The sequence below is a fragment of the Corvus kubaryi genome, unplaced genomic scaffold (assembly GCF_017639235.1).
Source record: "Corvus kubaryi isolate FWS band 111438036 unplaced genomic scaffold, C.kubaryi_AGA036_p1.0 37334, whole genome shotgun sequence".
Taxonomy (NCBI): Eukaryota; Metazoa; Chordata; class Aves; order Passeriformes; family Corvidae; genus Corvus; species Corvus kubaryi.
This window is the reverse complement of record NW_024581108.1, coordinates 15,935,097-15,948,470: the sequence shown is the minus strand read 5'-3', so window position 1 is coordinate 15,948,470 and position 13,374 is coordinate 15,935,097. Positions and strand designations below refer to the sequence as shown.

At 53.2% G+C, this 13,374-nt stretch overlaps 1 protein-coding gene across 2 annotated transcripts in view; it reads right to left on the bottom strand.

The window, feature by feature from the left end:
- Positions 1 to 11,319, bottom strand: part of ST3GAL3 (ST3 beta-galactoside alpha-2,3-sialyltransferase 3) — a 191,470-nt gene extending 180,151 nt beyond the window's left edge. Inside the window, exon 1 of one of the 2 annotated variants that reach the window (XM_042030504.1) lies at positions 4,988 to 11,319. The gene's annotated coding sequence lies outside the window, so the exon portion shown is untranslated. Of the gene's footprint in view, positions 1 to 3,722; positions 4,591 to 4,987 lie in introns of those variants that run through there. The other variant, XM_042030502.1, reaches the window with a different exon arrangement.
- Positions 11,320 to 13,374: the final 2,055 nt, after the last annotated feature.

Genomic DNA, 13,374 nt, shown 5'->3' with positions numbered 1-13,374 from the left:
GCCAATGGCGGGCTGGGGCGGGGCGGGGCCCGCCCACATAGCGGCCGCCGCCGGCCAATAGGACGGCGCGGGGGCGGTGCCCCGGCCAATCGCGGGAGGCGTCCGCAGCCAATGGCGGGCGGGCGGCGAGTCCCCAGCGGAGGAGCGCTGCGGCAGGGCGGCGGTGCGCGTGCGCGGAGGGCTCCCCGCGCCCCCCAGAATCAGCGCGTGGCGGTGGCGCCGCGGGACGCGGCCCGGCCCCGCTCCCCCCTCACGGCCCCTGCCGGGCATCGCTCCTTCTCCAAATACAGGCGCCGCTCCCCAGTCACGCCGTGGCACCTCCAGAGCGCTGCGGTTCCTCCAGGCATGGCACTGGGTGACCCCTGCAAGCCCTGCACCCTCTGTGAGGCTCCGCATTGTCATCCCACATCACTGCACCTTCCGCCAGCTGAGGCATCTCAGCTCCTGCCCGGCCGCTGCGCCCCTGCAGTGACACGGCATCGCCCCCCCTCCAGGCACGGCACTGAATGCTCTGCGTCTCCCTTCAAGTGCTGCACTGCCCTACCGCCGAGCACTCCTCCGATGGCCTCTCAGGGCAACGCAGCCCTAGGGTGCTTCCGTCACTGCCCCACGCAGCACCTGTGCCTGCTGCACAGTCCAGCCACTGCCTTCACACCATCCTCCGGCTTCTGCAAACCCTCACAGCATTGCACACCCAAAAAGTCCTGCCCACCTCCTGCACGGCTCTGTACCACCTCCCCGGTGTGGCACAGCCTCCACCACTGGACCACACCAGACTGCACGGACCACGCCGGGCGGCACGGACCCCACCAGCTGCCCTTCCACCGCACAGCACAGCTCACGCCACGCAGACAGTGCAACTTCCACGCACTTCCCGGTATGTTAAAGTCTCCACCTTCTCACTGCACAGCTGCCCTGTGAGCACAGCAGCACTGGGGCCAGGCTGCACCACACTCTTCCCACAGCATTGCCCTTGTTGTTGCTGGTCCCACAGCCTTCTAATGCTCCTTAGGGAGAGGGCAAGTGACAAACTCTAGTTTAAGGCCTCTCAGGGATAGAATGATAAAGGAAAGTTACTAGTCACGAGGAGGAAAATAATCTGAAAGGAAGAAACCATAAGGAATAAACCTGCATTTTCAGTGACCAGCCCAGTGACCCTCCATGAATCACTAATAACAGAAGGGAAACAAAAGGTGATTTTAAGAGAATCTAAGTAGGATCATGTCCAGCATGGTGGCAGCTCCCACTGAGGTGAGCCCAGGTGCCGATACTGAATGGCAGACACTGACTTGAACAGCACAGAGCTGGCTGGCCACTGCCCGAGCCTGCTTCCTGGCAGCTGACAAAAGGCAGAGTGCCTGCTGGTCACAGGGAGCGCTGGTGGGAGCTCATACAGCCCCACTTTCACAGCCAGAAACCCCACTTCATGCTCTGCACGAATGAAGTCAGTGTGAGCTAGTTGCAAGTGTGGCACCCACGCAGCCAGGTTTCCAGAGCTGCCATGCTTCTCTGCAGAGACAAAAGGGAGACACATGTCACACTCATACGACATCAGGTTTTTTGGATGCCAACAACTTCTAGATATAGCACAGGAGACCAACAGACTCAAGCAAGCACCCAGGTATCATGGCACCAATATCCCCCTGAGGAGGTATGTGGAGAGGGGACACAACCACATCCATGCAGCCCTGTCCATCTGTAGGTCTGCCCTCCCAGCTGCTGCCCCACCAACCCCCAGCTCGCAGGGCTGACCTCCTTAGGATGCTCGTTGCGCTCACTCATCTGAGGCAGCTCCCTTCCCTCCAGCTTCATGGCGAGCTGGCTGCCAGGGCTGGCCTGGGCAGCCTCCTCCGATGGCGCCGGCTCTGCTGCTGGGCTCATTTCTTCCAGGAACCGCACCTACTCCTGTGCCACATCATGTCTGGCTGGAGCCCAGTTTTACTTTACATACCTTTGCTTTATGCCTGCTCCTCTCTTCCCCTCTTCATCCCTCCATCTGCGTAAGCTGGGTCTCTTCTCCCTGCCTCAACCAGCCTTGTCCCTGTGACACAGAGCTGCTGCACTGCCTGCTGCCACTGCACCACATCTGCTCCAGCTGTTCCCAAGCTTCACCTAAACTGCCCCCGACCATACCACATTTGAACCCCGCGGTGTGCAGGCACAGCAGGTGATCTGATTTCAGTGATGAGATAAGCCGGGACCTACAGCACGAAGCCAGATAGTGACAAGTCTGGGGCTCGCTCCTGAGCCCGTGTTTGTCACTCAGGAAACTCTACCCCCGTTATCAGGTGTCAGTGTGCTGGAAAGAGCCCAGGATGAAGTCACCCTTCTTGCCAGCCTGGAAAAAACTCAAAAGGCGAGCGCTCTGTGTCTTGGAAAATCAGGTACCAGCACCTGGCAGCTGTCTGATGGCCATGAGATGAATTAAGGCAATGATTAGTGGAGTGATTTGGTTCAAGTAGCAGGACTTTAGTCTGAACATGTTCCTACTTAGCTTACACATTTCATTCGCAGGCAGATGTCAGGCTGGATGTTGCTAGGAGATAGACAGCAGGGGAATAATTAAGTCTGATTAAATCCTATCATATTGCTGTGCTGCTTTCCAGAATGCTCTGGAGCCTTTCAAAGCCAAACTGACCAAATGATCAGGCAAATGGTCCAGCCCATCCTGCTCAACAAAACCCACTTACAGCAAACCTGCTGAGCCTGTGGCTACCCATGTGTCTGCAGAGCATTTCCTACAGCAGCACTGGCCATGATCTGGGGAAAAAAGGCTCTGGCAGAGGGTGCAGCTGGTGGCTGCATTAGCAGGTAGCACAAGACAGTTAGGGCTGGTCACTGCTTGGAGCAGACAGTGAGGGGTCCCACCCCTGTGTCCCTGCATCCGTGCTGCAGAGACACTCATGTTGGACTAAGCATGGCTTGGATATACCAGTGTGACCATAAGCAAAGCTTCCTTCTGCCCTTCTTTTGAAAGGAGCCTGCCTGGGGCATGCCAAAATTGCTCTGCAAATTTCCCTCATGTGCATGATGCTGAGCACCACAAGGCATTCCTACTGAACTGACACTTGCCTGCTTTTTTATTTCATGGTGGCTGAGCCACACACTATATGGGGGGACCTCATAAATAACAGCTACAGGTTCTTTTCCCACCAGTAAATAAAGTTATGCTGTAGCTATCTGCATCAGATGCCAAACACACACATCAGCCTCCAGGCTTCATAGAGACTTCAAATCTCATTGTGTTTCTTTACCCTATAAAAATTACCATTCTGATACTCACACTGTAATCCTTCTCCCCAAATTAAATGTCATCAAATCAGACCTGATACTAATTAATGCAATATTTTATGATTAATTAGATACCACTATATACCACAGCAAACATCTTTTTCCAGTAATGGCTAGACAGAGATCACCTCTGCTGATGCACAGGCTCGAGGAACACAATCTGGGCTGTAAGACACTTGTAGTTTGTCTTATCTCTCTGACCAAACTTGTTTCATCTCACACACTCATTATGCATTATTCTTAAATGCAGACTCTGAACGTGAACAGACTGTGGAGAACACTTTACATTTCTGGTTCTTTGGCTACTCTAAGAACAGAAATGTTAAACAGCATCAGCACCAGGTCCACACAAAACAAGTTAAACAATCTGAACTTGGCTCAAAAATTCTGCCACCCTCCAGATGTTTTCAACAGCAAAGAATCCCACTTACCACTTTGGGCGCAGGTTAACACCTGGAGCCTGCCCGATCAGCTCCCCAAGTGCTCTGCCTGACTGGAGCAGTTTCCCAGGATCTTCCTCAGATGAAGTGACCCAATGGTCCCTCCTGGCAGGTGGCTGTGCTAGTGCAAGCCCCCGGCCAGCACCCTGCTCAGCAGTTCATCTCCTTGCAGTAATTCCAATACGCTAGGTTTGGTTCACTCATAGTTTCCAAGAGAGGAGGTAGGCTTGAATTGAAGACAAGCATTGAAGACTCCCACTTTTCTGGGTCTGTTTCAGAAGTCCCTCACCCTCACGTTTAGAAGAGCATCCCACCTCCCTGTGTCTGGCTTCAGCTTGCAGACATACCATTTTGTTCTGCCTTCTGCTTGATTAAAGAGCCTTTCAGAGCCTGGCATTTTCTCTTTGTGACACTATACATATGCTGCAGGCAAACCCCCTCTCATCCGTCTTTCTGAAAAGCTAAATATACTGAGTCGCTTAATTCTCTTTCTGCTAGGCTTTTCCTCCCACCCTCAAGCCGTTTTTTGTGTTCCTGCTGTATAGAGGCTCTCTGATTTTCCTGAATCCTTTTCAAGATGTAGAATCCCACAATGAGCCTCCCTAATGCTTTGACATAGGGATTTAATCTGCTTTTTCCTATTTTCTCTCTTAAAGGGCTGCATTAGTCCCTTCTACCATAGCATCAGGATAAGCATTCAGGCAAGATTGTCCCAGATCTTTTCCAGACCCCCTGCTGGCAGGTTAGAACCACCTGTATCTCAGCTGCACATCCGGGAACTGATGAATGGAGTTTGGTGGCTGGGGACACCTCCACTTCCACACACCTCCCTCACTTGCTCACTGTCCTAGAATCATGGATGCCATGGTTGCCCCCTTGGGGGGGGGGGGCTTAGGGAGCTGAGCTTGGCCTTAGGAAGGCTTGCTGAGCCCTGGTGAGCCGTCCAGAAGCAAATGTCCTGCTCCCAGTAGGTTACTGTGCCATGAAAGAGAGGAGAGCACAGAATCAAGCAGTGGCTGCTGGCATCCAGGCTGGTTTGACAGTCTTGGAAATAATTTGCAAAGCCTGTTAATATTTTTCCAAGACTGTTTAGAGTAACAGCACTCACTGTGGAATCTGTGCACTGACTAGTTACTGGGCTGCACACCATGAACACAGCCTCTTAATAGGCTAGGTGAAAGTTCCATCTTTAATTCTACTCCTTAAGAAACCAGCTAAAATAACCTCCCCCCAGCAGCCTCCCCAGTGAAGCATACCTGAGATCTGGGAGTGAAACAGGGAGTCTTGCTCAGCCCACATGCCATCACTGGATATCACAGTGCATTTCTTCATGCCAGTGCCGCAGGAACCCTGAATGAGCCCAGCTCCAGCTGTGGCCATGCTACCTCCCCAAAGCCAGGGGTGCTGTCCTTGTCTTTCTGAGATGATTGCTGAATAAACCTGAATTTCAGAGATGGTTAGAACTGTGATGGCTATGAACCTCAATTGGTTCATCCTGAGCTCTCCAGGCTGGCATTACCCCATCCCCTTTCATGCCATAAAAATAGCTGGAAGAGTCAGGCGAGGCAAGCAGTACCATCCAGCCACTGCCTCCTCTCAAATGGGAATGGCAGGAGTGACTCCATCTCACATGCTATCACAGAGAGGAGGGAATTTGGCAAAGCAGTGGTACAAGGAGAGGCTGCACCTCCCCAAACTAGCTACACTCATACTACAGGCCCAAGTAATTTGCAAACAACTTGATGACTTAATCACAGACTCTCCCAAACACATGTGTTAACTTTTAATGAATGGTCAGCTGCTAGGAGGCCAGTATAATCTAAAGGGTCAAAGCAATGGGCAGAGAAATGGCAGAGACCCTCAGACTGCCACTGAGTAGGTGAAAGCACAGCTAAGGGCATCCTGAGGCTGTTACACAGGGAAACTCCTCCCTGGGCAAAAGGAAAGTTCTGGCTGTTGAGAGCAGGAGCATCTATAGAGAACACTTTGCCTTCTCCATTGCTCTCAATAATGCTGTAGGATTTTAATTAAGAGTATGTATTATAAAGAATTAATAAGACTCAAATAGATTAACAACTACATGTATTAACAGCTACATTCTGAGATCTGTCAGTGAGCTAAGACTTAATGGAGAGACATCAACAACAGGAAGCGTACCTAGACCCCAGTGACCCCTGGTCCAGTGCCATTTAATAGGTCTTAATATCAATTGTCTAGATGACAAGATGAAGGCTTACATTTGGGGCTGATAAAACACTGAACAGGCTGCTGGCTGCTACAGCATGAGCTGAATGGCCTGGGAAAATGATCACAGCCCACAGCACAGTGGTGGGCTGTAAAGGAAGGCTCTTGGGAATGGAGAGGACAGGCTTTACCGCAGGGTGGACAATCTCCCTGAAAGCAGGGCTGGGAGGTAGAATTAAGGAAAAAAGCTGAAAAAGAGCTGTCCCCACACATGACTGCTGCTATGAGCCTGCAGCACAGCACCTTGGCTGTGAGAGCCATGAGTCAGAGGGGCACGGAGGCGATTTCCAAGCAGAGCTACAGCTCTGGCAAAGCCAACTTGATGTCTGGTCCAGCTCTCCAAACTTCAGAACAGGCACAGAAATCCTGAGGAGCAGCAACACCACCACAAAAAAAGGAGCTAAGGGCTGGAAATGTGGCAAATATGGCTGCGTAGGATGTGAGGAGCGCAAGCTACTTAACTGCCCCAGGAGTGGTCTCCTCACTGCCAGAGGGAATGGAGCACCAGTATGGGCAGAAGGAAGTGCAAGAGCCAAAGGTGAGACACTGAAGATGGGAAAAACTCAAGCCTGAAATTAAGTACAGCATGGTCACCGATGGCTGCAGGGGCAGCCATCCTCACCATGCAGCAGCTTGCAAAGTAAGTTTAGATCTCAACTAGATCTCAACAAGTTTAAGGTCTCAGCTTTAATTTTTTGGCATCTGTGGCTCAGGCATGAGGAGATACTGCATGGATATACTTTCTGTTTTGCCCTGACCTGTATGCACCCCTCCTGATCTCCTGTCCAAACAGCTACAGCAGCAAAAAAGAGGCCAGGACTGATTCCTGCACGCCAGAGAAGGCAGTGGGGAAGGTGCAGAAGGCTCTGCTTGAGGACAGTCTTGTTCACCTGCTCTTCCAGCTCATGCACATGTCTTTCTAAAAACAGGTACAACAGCCTGAGCTGGCTCTGTGGCATTACACTACCTGCAGCAGTGCTCATTTCCAGCCTGGAGCTTCAGTACTTAATTACTTGCACCGGAGCAATCCCTTGTGCACCTTCAGCTGGCCTGCTGTGGTGATGGGGCCACTGGCCATGGGCTCCTCTTTTCATTCTGTTCAACCTCAACCTTCTCTCCATTGCTGCCTGATGCCTGCAACCTCTGAACCCAAGTAATGCAGCAGCAACCTTCATACAACACAGCAACCAGCTCCGTAAGTCATACTTATCTCTCCCCTACATGCCCAAGTGAGTCGATGCCAAAACCCACAGCATAAGCACAGCAGCACAAGTGCCCGAGTTCAGGTTTACAAACCTTCCCCATTTGTGTCACTCTGATCTCTTCCCCTTGTGCCCAGAGGAAATGGTCAGCACTGCTGCCTCTGGTAAGCAACTCCCAGGGCATTGTCTGCAGAGCCACAGGCTGCACTCCTGTGTGGGTGATTTCCCCTCTCAATACCCCGTGATGCACCAAGGGACATCAACACCTCCCAGGGTGCAGGGCCATGTGCCCAGAGAGATGCTCTTGACAGCATCCCACCTCCTACTCATCTGAGACCAGGGCAAGCATGATGCTTAGTAAAGGGATCAAGGAGATGGGAAGGAGCACAAGGGCAGGGGGCAAGGAGAGGCAGGAGGAAGGGAAAGCACCAGGCACCTCAAATGTTGCCAGTCACTGGAAGGTGGTGGGAGGAGATGCTGGTGCTGCTGGTGGAGGTGCTTCACCGTTGGTCATGAGAATGGCTGCCTGGCATGGGGCACCAGGCTGGCAGGGTAGCTGCCAGCTGAGGTAGCCCTGCCGCGTCCCAGTGCCTTCCTTCCCCACTCCTGGGTGCTGAGGCTTATCTGCTTCCTCTTGGGAAAAGGAAGAAAGGAGAGGAGCCACGCAGCATGGCGTGGGCCAAAGGGGCTGTGTGGGAGGTTGCAGGGGCTGAGGGCTTAGTTTGCCCTGCCCTGACCCCTGTGCTGCAGGATGTGGCCAAGGGTTTGTACTCTGCTGCGGGACACAAACATGCTTGGTTTTGGAGATTCAGCATTTGTGGCAACCTGTGCATTCTTGAAGCCACTTTTCATAACAGGGAGTTAGAGCAGCCAGGGGGAAGTGCCTCTGGGTGCTCTGTTTGCTGGCAGGATGTGGGATAACAGCAGCCATGAAGAGGCAGCTGCCAGCCACAGACAGGGGACACAGACAGAGAGGTGCTGCTGAAACACCTCAACGCCCCCAGGTACATCACTCAAAGTCACACAAATCTATAGTGGTAGGTATGACTGAGAACAGGACTAAGGGGACATTGGATCCTTGTATAGTAAGTGGGATCCTAAACAGTGAATGTACAGAGCTGCCAGCCATGGATGACTCTGCCCCTTTCCTGGCAGTCGTGGGGAACAGCCAGGCCAGCAGGTCCTTGTTTTCAGCTGCAGCCCACCCTGCCCAGCCACAGGAAGGTAGGGACAGAGCTCAGCCTCTCCAATGAAGTCTCTCCACCCTGCTCCATGGGAGCCAACTCCCTGTGCCACAGCCAAGGGAGTATGAACTTTCTGCAGCCATCACCTGAACCACCGCTATGCTGGCGGATGCTGGCAGATCCACGGGGTCAGGCAGAAGCAGCTGCTCAGGGCTGGAACTTTCCAGGTCTCAGCAGCCAGCTGAGGGACATTTGCACCTGCAGCTGAATTGGTCCTTCCAATGCAGGGACAGGGAAAGCCAAACACAGTGAGGTGTTGGTACCAGTGGCACCCTCCCTGACAGATTGGTTCCTGGTGGATGGGGTAGATTAGTGCCACTGCTTTGTGCAGCCACCCAGACAAGCCCCGTGTTGAGAGTCCAGCACCTACAACCTACCTGGGTTGGCATGTGAGCCCTGGTGTGAAGCTGGGTAGAGCAGCCTGCTCCAGCCCATCCCAGTTTCCCTCCAATCCTGCCACAGACACTGTGTTGGACAGTTCTCCCCTCATCCAGCACCCAGGACACAATCATGGCTTGGCAACGGCACCTCCCAGTAGCACTGTGTCATTGTGTGTGTCCAGGGCATCAGGCACCTATTTCATGCAAGGCCTGCCCAGCAGTGCTGAGGGACCAGCTTCAGACACGCCTGGCCACAGGAGACAGCCTCATGTCCCAGACCTCCTGTCCTCCATCAGCTCATCCCAGACACCCTCAAATCACTGCTCCTTCCACTCCACCAGCTGCAGCCCCACACAGGGCTCTGATTAAAAGGGGAAGCTTTGATACCTTCTTCCACAGAACTTTCCAAGCCTCAGGCCCTGCAGAAAAGCCAAACTCCTCAGCTGAAGGGGATCCCCATTTCTGTGACAGCAGGTGACCATGTGCAAGCATGTCACTGCCCATACTTCAGTCCCACAGCTTCAGATTCCTCCCTTTTCCTTTACAAGCCAGGAAATACCCTCAAGGTCAAGAGCCAGTGAGATCTGGGGAATTAATTAACCTGTTCTCTCAAAAGCAGTGAAGCTGCACGAGTTCAGAGGGAGGAGGATGGTGGTATCCTGCACCAATAGCTGCTTGCAGCAAGCCCAGAGCCAGAACACCTGGTCAGTGCTGCCTTCCCTGGGGGAACAGCCCACGCTTCTCCCATTGCACCAGGTGGCTGCAGCTGGGAGAGGCATTGCGTTGTCTGGATGTGGAGTGAGCCTGTCATCTCTCCCTCATCAGCACAGCCAGGCCTAAAAATATCCCGGAGTGGGTTGATGGTGGTTGTGCTACAGTCTCCATTATGCAGATGGAAATGGCTGGTCCCTGCCAGAGTGCCTGGGGAAGCACCAGCTCCTCTGCCCTGCACTGGCACAGGATCTTGGGATCCTGTGCTGTGCTGCAGAAATCTCCATAGCAGAGAGGTGCCAGGGTCAGACCATGGAACAGAGCACCTCAGCCAGGCACAGCATCACTGCTGGGGATGTCCTGGCCAGGGCAGACAGCTCCATAGGCATTGTCCTTCCTGGGTGCATGGGACTGAGCAGGGTGCGGAAGAGGGGAACAGAGTTTTACAGCACACTGCCATGACCCCCTAACAATGATGAAATCGGAGCTGCCCAGGCAGCATGATAAGTCAGAAGTGCACCCAAGAAGCCGAACTGACAGCACTGTGTGTGCAAACATAGTGGCACAGGGAGCTGGAGGGCAAGCCAGCAGAGCAGCCACAGCAGGAGTGGGACAAGCCCTCAGCCCACAGGAAATGCCAGAGGAGCACAAAAGCAAGGGGCCAAATCTCCAGCTTGGCCAGGAAGAGGGCAGGCTGGCTTTGTGCCCTGCAACATACTGCCAAAGGGCAAAGCTGCGAGCTCCTCCCTTGCCATCCTTGCATGTTCCAAATCCACAGGGCCTGACAGCTGCTGACGCTGAGCCTCGGGCAATTGTTCGCCCAATAAACCTGACTGAGTGGGAAAAACAGCAGACACTGCTGGAGGAGTCAGGAGGGATGTACCAGCTCTTGTAGGAACAGCTTACAGGGTAAGATCATGAATCCAGCGCCAGAGATTCTGGCTCTGATACAGACTCCTGGCTGGCAGGCAGAGCCAGATTTCATCCTCACAAGTGTCCCCAGGATGTCACAAGCATCCTTGGCCGCAAACCTGAAGTGCTGTTTACTCACCCCCACTGCGTGGTGTGCTTTCGTCAGATCCCGGGCCAGCAGGGCAAGCCCCCTGCACAGCCAAACCTTTCCTGGAACGGTGATCCAGCATCAAGGCCACACTGACTGGGTAGCACTTCCCAGAGGGACACACTCCAAGCACAGACCTCTTGCACCTCTCCCTGCACTGGACCCTAGGCAGCTCCCACAGCCTGCAGGGAGCTGTCCCCAGGGATCAGAGCCCTGAGCAATCTCACCTGCTTGTAGGGCTGGAGGACAGGTTGTGCTGGGAGATGAGTGAGACCAAAATACCATATGGCGCAGCCATAGCCAGGCATCTGTTCACTGGGAAGTGGAAAGTCTGCCTCAGCAGGTACCAGGCACATCTCCAAAAAGGTTGCACAAGGGCTCTTCTGTCCAGTGGCTTCTGGAGGAAGGATTCTCCAGGCAAGCTCCAGCATGCCTGGAGAAGGGGTGGGGATCTGCTGTGAGAGATGATGACTGTCCAGCCCCCAGGATCCACCCCCACAGCCCCAGCCCTGTACTCTCGCTGGGAATGATCTGTGCAGCCTCCAAACAGCCAGTGCACACGACTAAAGGCTGCTTCTTTGCAGTCTGCACAGATGGGCAAAGGACTGATCCAGGTCCCTCAAATCTGCCCCCACAAGATGACAGAGAATGGAGGACACAGGCAGGCAGGAGGGATCCTGGGCAGCTGTCTCAGCCAGCATGGTCCAGGGCAGCAGTGAACGAACGAGGCTCCTGGGGAAAGACCTCCCCAGCACACTGTGCCAGTGAAATGCCTCAAACAGGCAACAGTGCAGCCCTGAACAGGCGGGGCAGTGGGGCAGGAGAGACCTCACTACACTGGGCTGGGACCCCTTCAAAGGGCTCTTCTGGAGGTGGTGAGGAGCATGAAGCCCTTCTTCGTGTGCTGGCCCATCAGGTGCTGACGCGCCTGGCTCCCAGCCCAGCAGCTCGGAGTCACGCAGCTCCCATGAATGCTGTCTTTCTTCTCCCCGCTGCAAAGCCCTTGGCAGCCCCTCACCAGCTTTGACTGTGGACAGAGAAGAGCCAAGGTCTTTTTATGTCCTTTCCCCTTGCCAGGCTCTGCACAGTGCTGAGGGCCCAAGCTGGGGGTCTCCCTGCTGGTGATACCACTGCAGACCTCTGCTCCCACAGGAGTCACCCTCCAACCAGCAAGGAAGAGCAGGGTTGGCCCCAGCCCCACTCTGTGGATGGCTGAGGGTCCAAGCAGGATGCCCTGTGCTACCTCTGCATACAAAAGGGGTAACAGGAGAATATGAGCATTTACACTTCTTCCAGTCCCTGTGGACACCAGCTGTTAAATGGTGTTTGGAAACATCTATCCAGCTGGAACTGGGAAAGCCAGAGAGGAGTCAGGACAGACCCATCTCTGGCTGCCAACACAACTGCTCCCTTCATCCTACCCTGGCTCTGCTGGGCCTAGACAAGCAAAGCTGTGTTCCTGCTGCAGAGCCAAGTGGCCTGGGCAGCCATCCACCACAGGCAACCACAGTTCTAACCACACAGGCTGCTCCCCATCACCAGTTTCCTTGCTCTCCTGTATCACACCACTCCTGTTTTCCATGGCACTGTCTGCAAGTTAATTGCTCCTCTGCACCTACAGTTCATCAGCACCCACCATCCACACGAAAAGCATCCATACCCTGCACCCAGGATACTGTAATTTCTTTTTAATTGCTTGTGGCTATCAGGAATGAAGCTCCTTCTGGGAGGATAGGCCAGAAAATTAGCCCAAAAGTTGCAGAGATATTGTATTCAAGAGAAGCAGCAGCACTTGGGGAAATGAGAGTCCAAGCATATTAACTAGTATTAGCTCACATTCACAACCATCTGATCCCCATGTCTGAAGTGTCTCTGGAGGTCCATGGGTAAAAGATGCTGCCACGCCTGGCTAAATTCAGTGAGGCTATGGGATTGAGTCACTATACTTCTTGAAGTAGTTTGCTTTGGTCTGCAGCATACTTGTTGGGCAGTAAAGACAGGTTTGCTCCTAACTCTACACAGAGGACTTCAGCCTGGATACAAAAACCAGCCACCCACCTTGCCTACAGCCTGTGAGGAGGCAGCTCTTCCTTCAGCAAGCAGTGTGGGTTAATGGTGAGAGCATCCCAGTTCCTGAGGTGTTGGGCAGGATGAGGGGCCCATGCTGCCAGGCAGTAACTCACGGGAGGTAGAAGAGCCCAGACAGCAGGCCTGTTTCATTTCTCTCCTGCATCATGTACTGAAGGTGTTCACAGCCCACTAGAACCATTCGTAACAGTGGGAATGTTTCCTAAATGCAGAATTCCAGGCCAAAGACACCTCTTCTTAGGCTCTCCTACCTCACTCAGTTTTGTTTCGAAATTAACACACATACTACACCATTTCCATCTTTTTCCAGTAGCCTCCCACACTTTTCCCTCATTTGCTAGGTGCTGTCAGAACTGTTTTGATGCTGCCATTGTCACATTACTCATGCTGCAGCAAGGAGGCTGTGGCAGTGCTTCTGCATGGATCTGCCACAGCTTCATCAAAAGACAGCAATCAGGTGAATGTTTCCCATTCCTCTGGTGAGGTCAAAGGAAACTGCAGACACACATCCTCAGCTATGCTCATTACTGGAACCAAGCAAACAAACCCTACCTGAAATGTTGTACTCTTCATCCATCTAAGGGAGAAATCTAAAGCTGTTCAACAGCTCTAACAGCAACACAGAAAAATGAAGACTGATTATAGGAAAAGAGGAAAAAGGCTTGTTTTGACTTTTAGCAATACAACAACATTGTTGTTCATGTTGAACTGAAA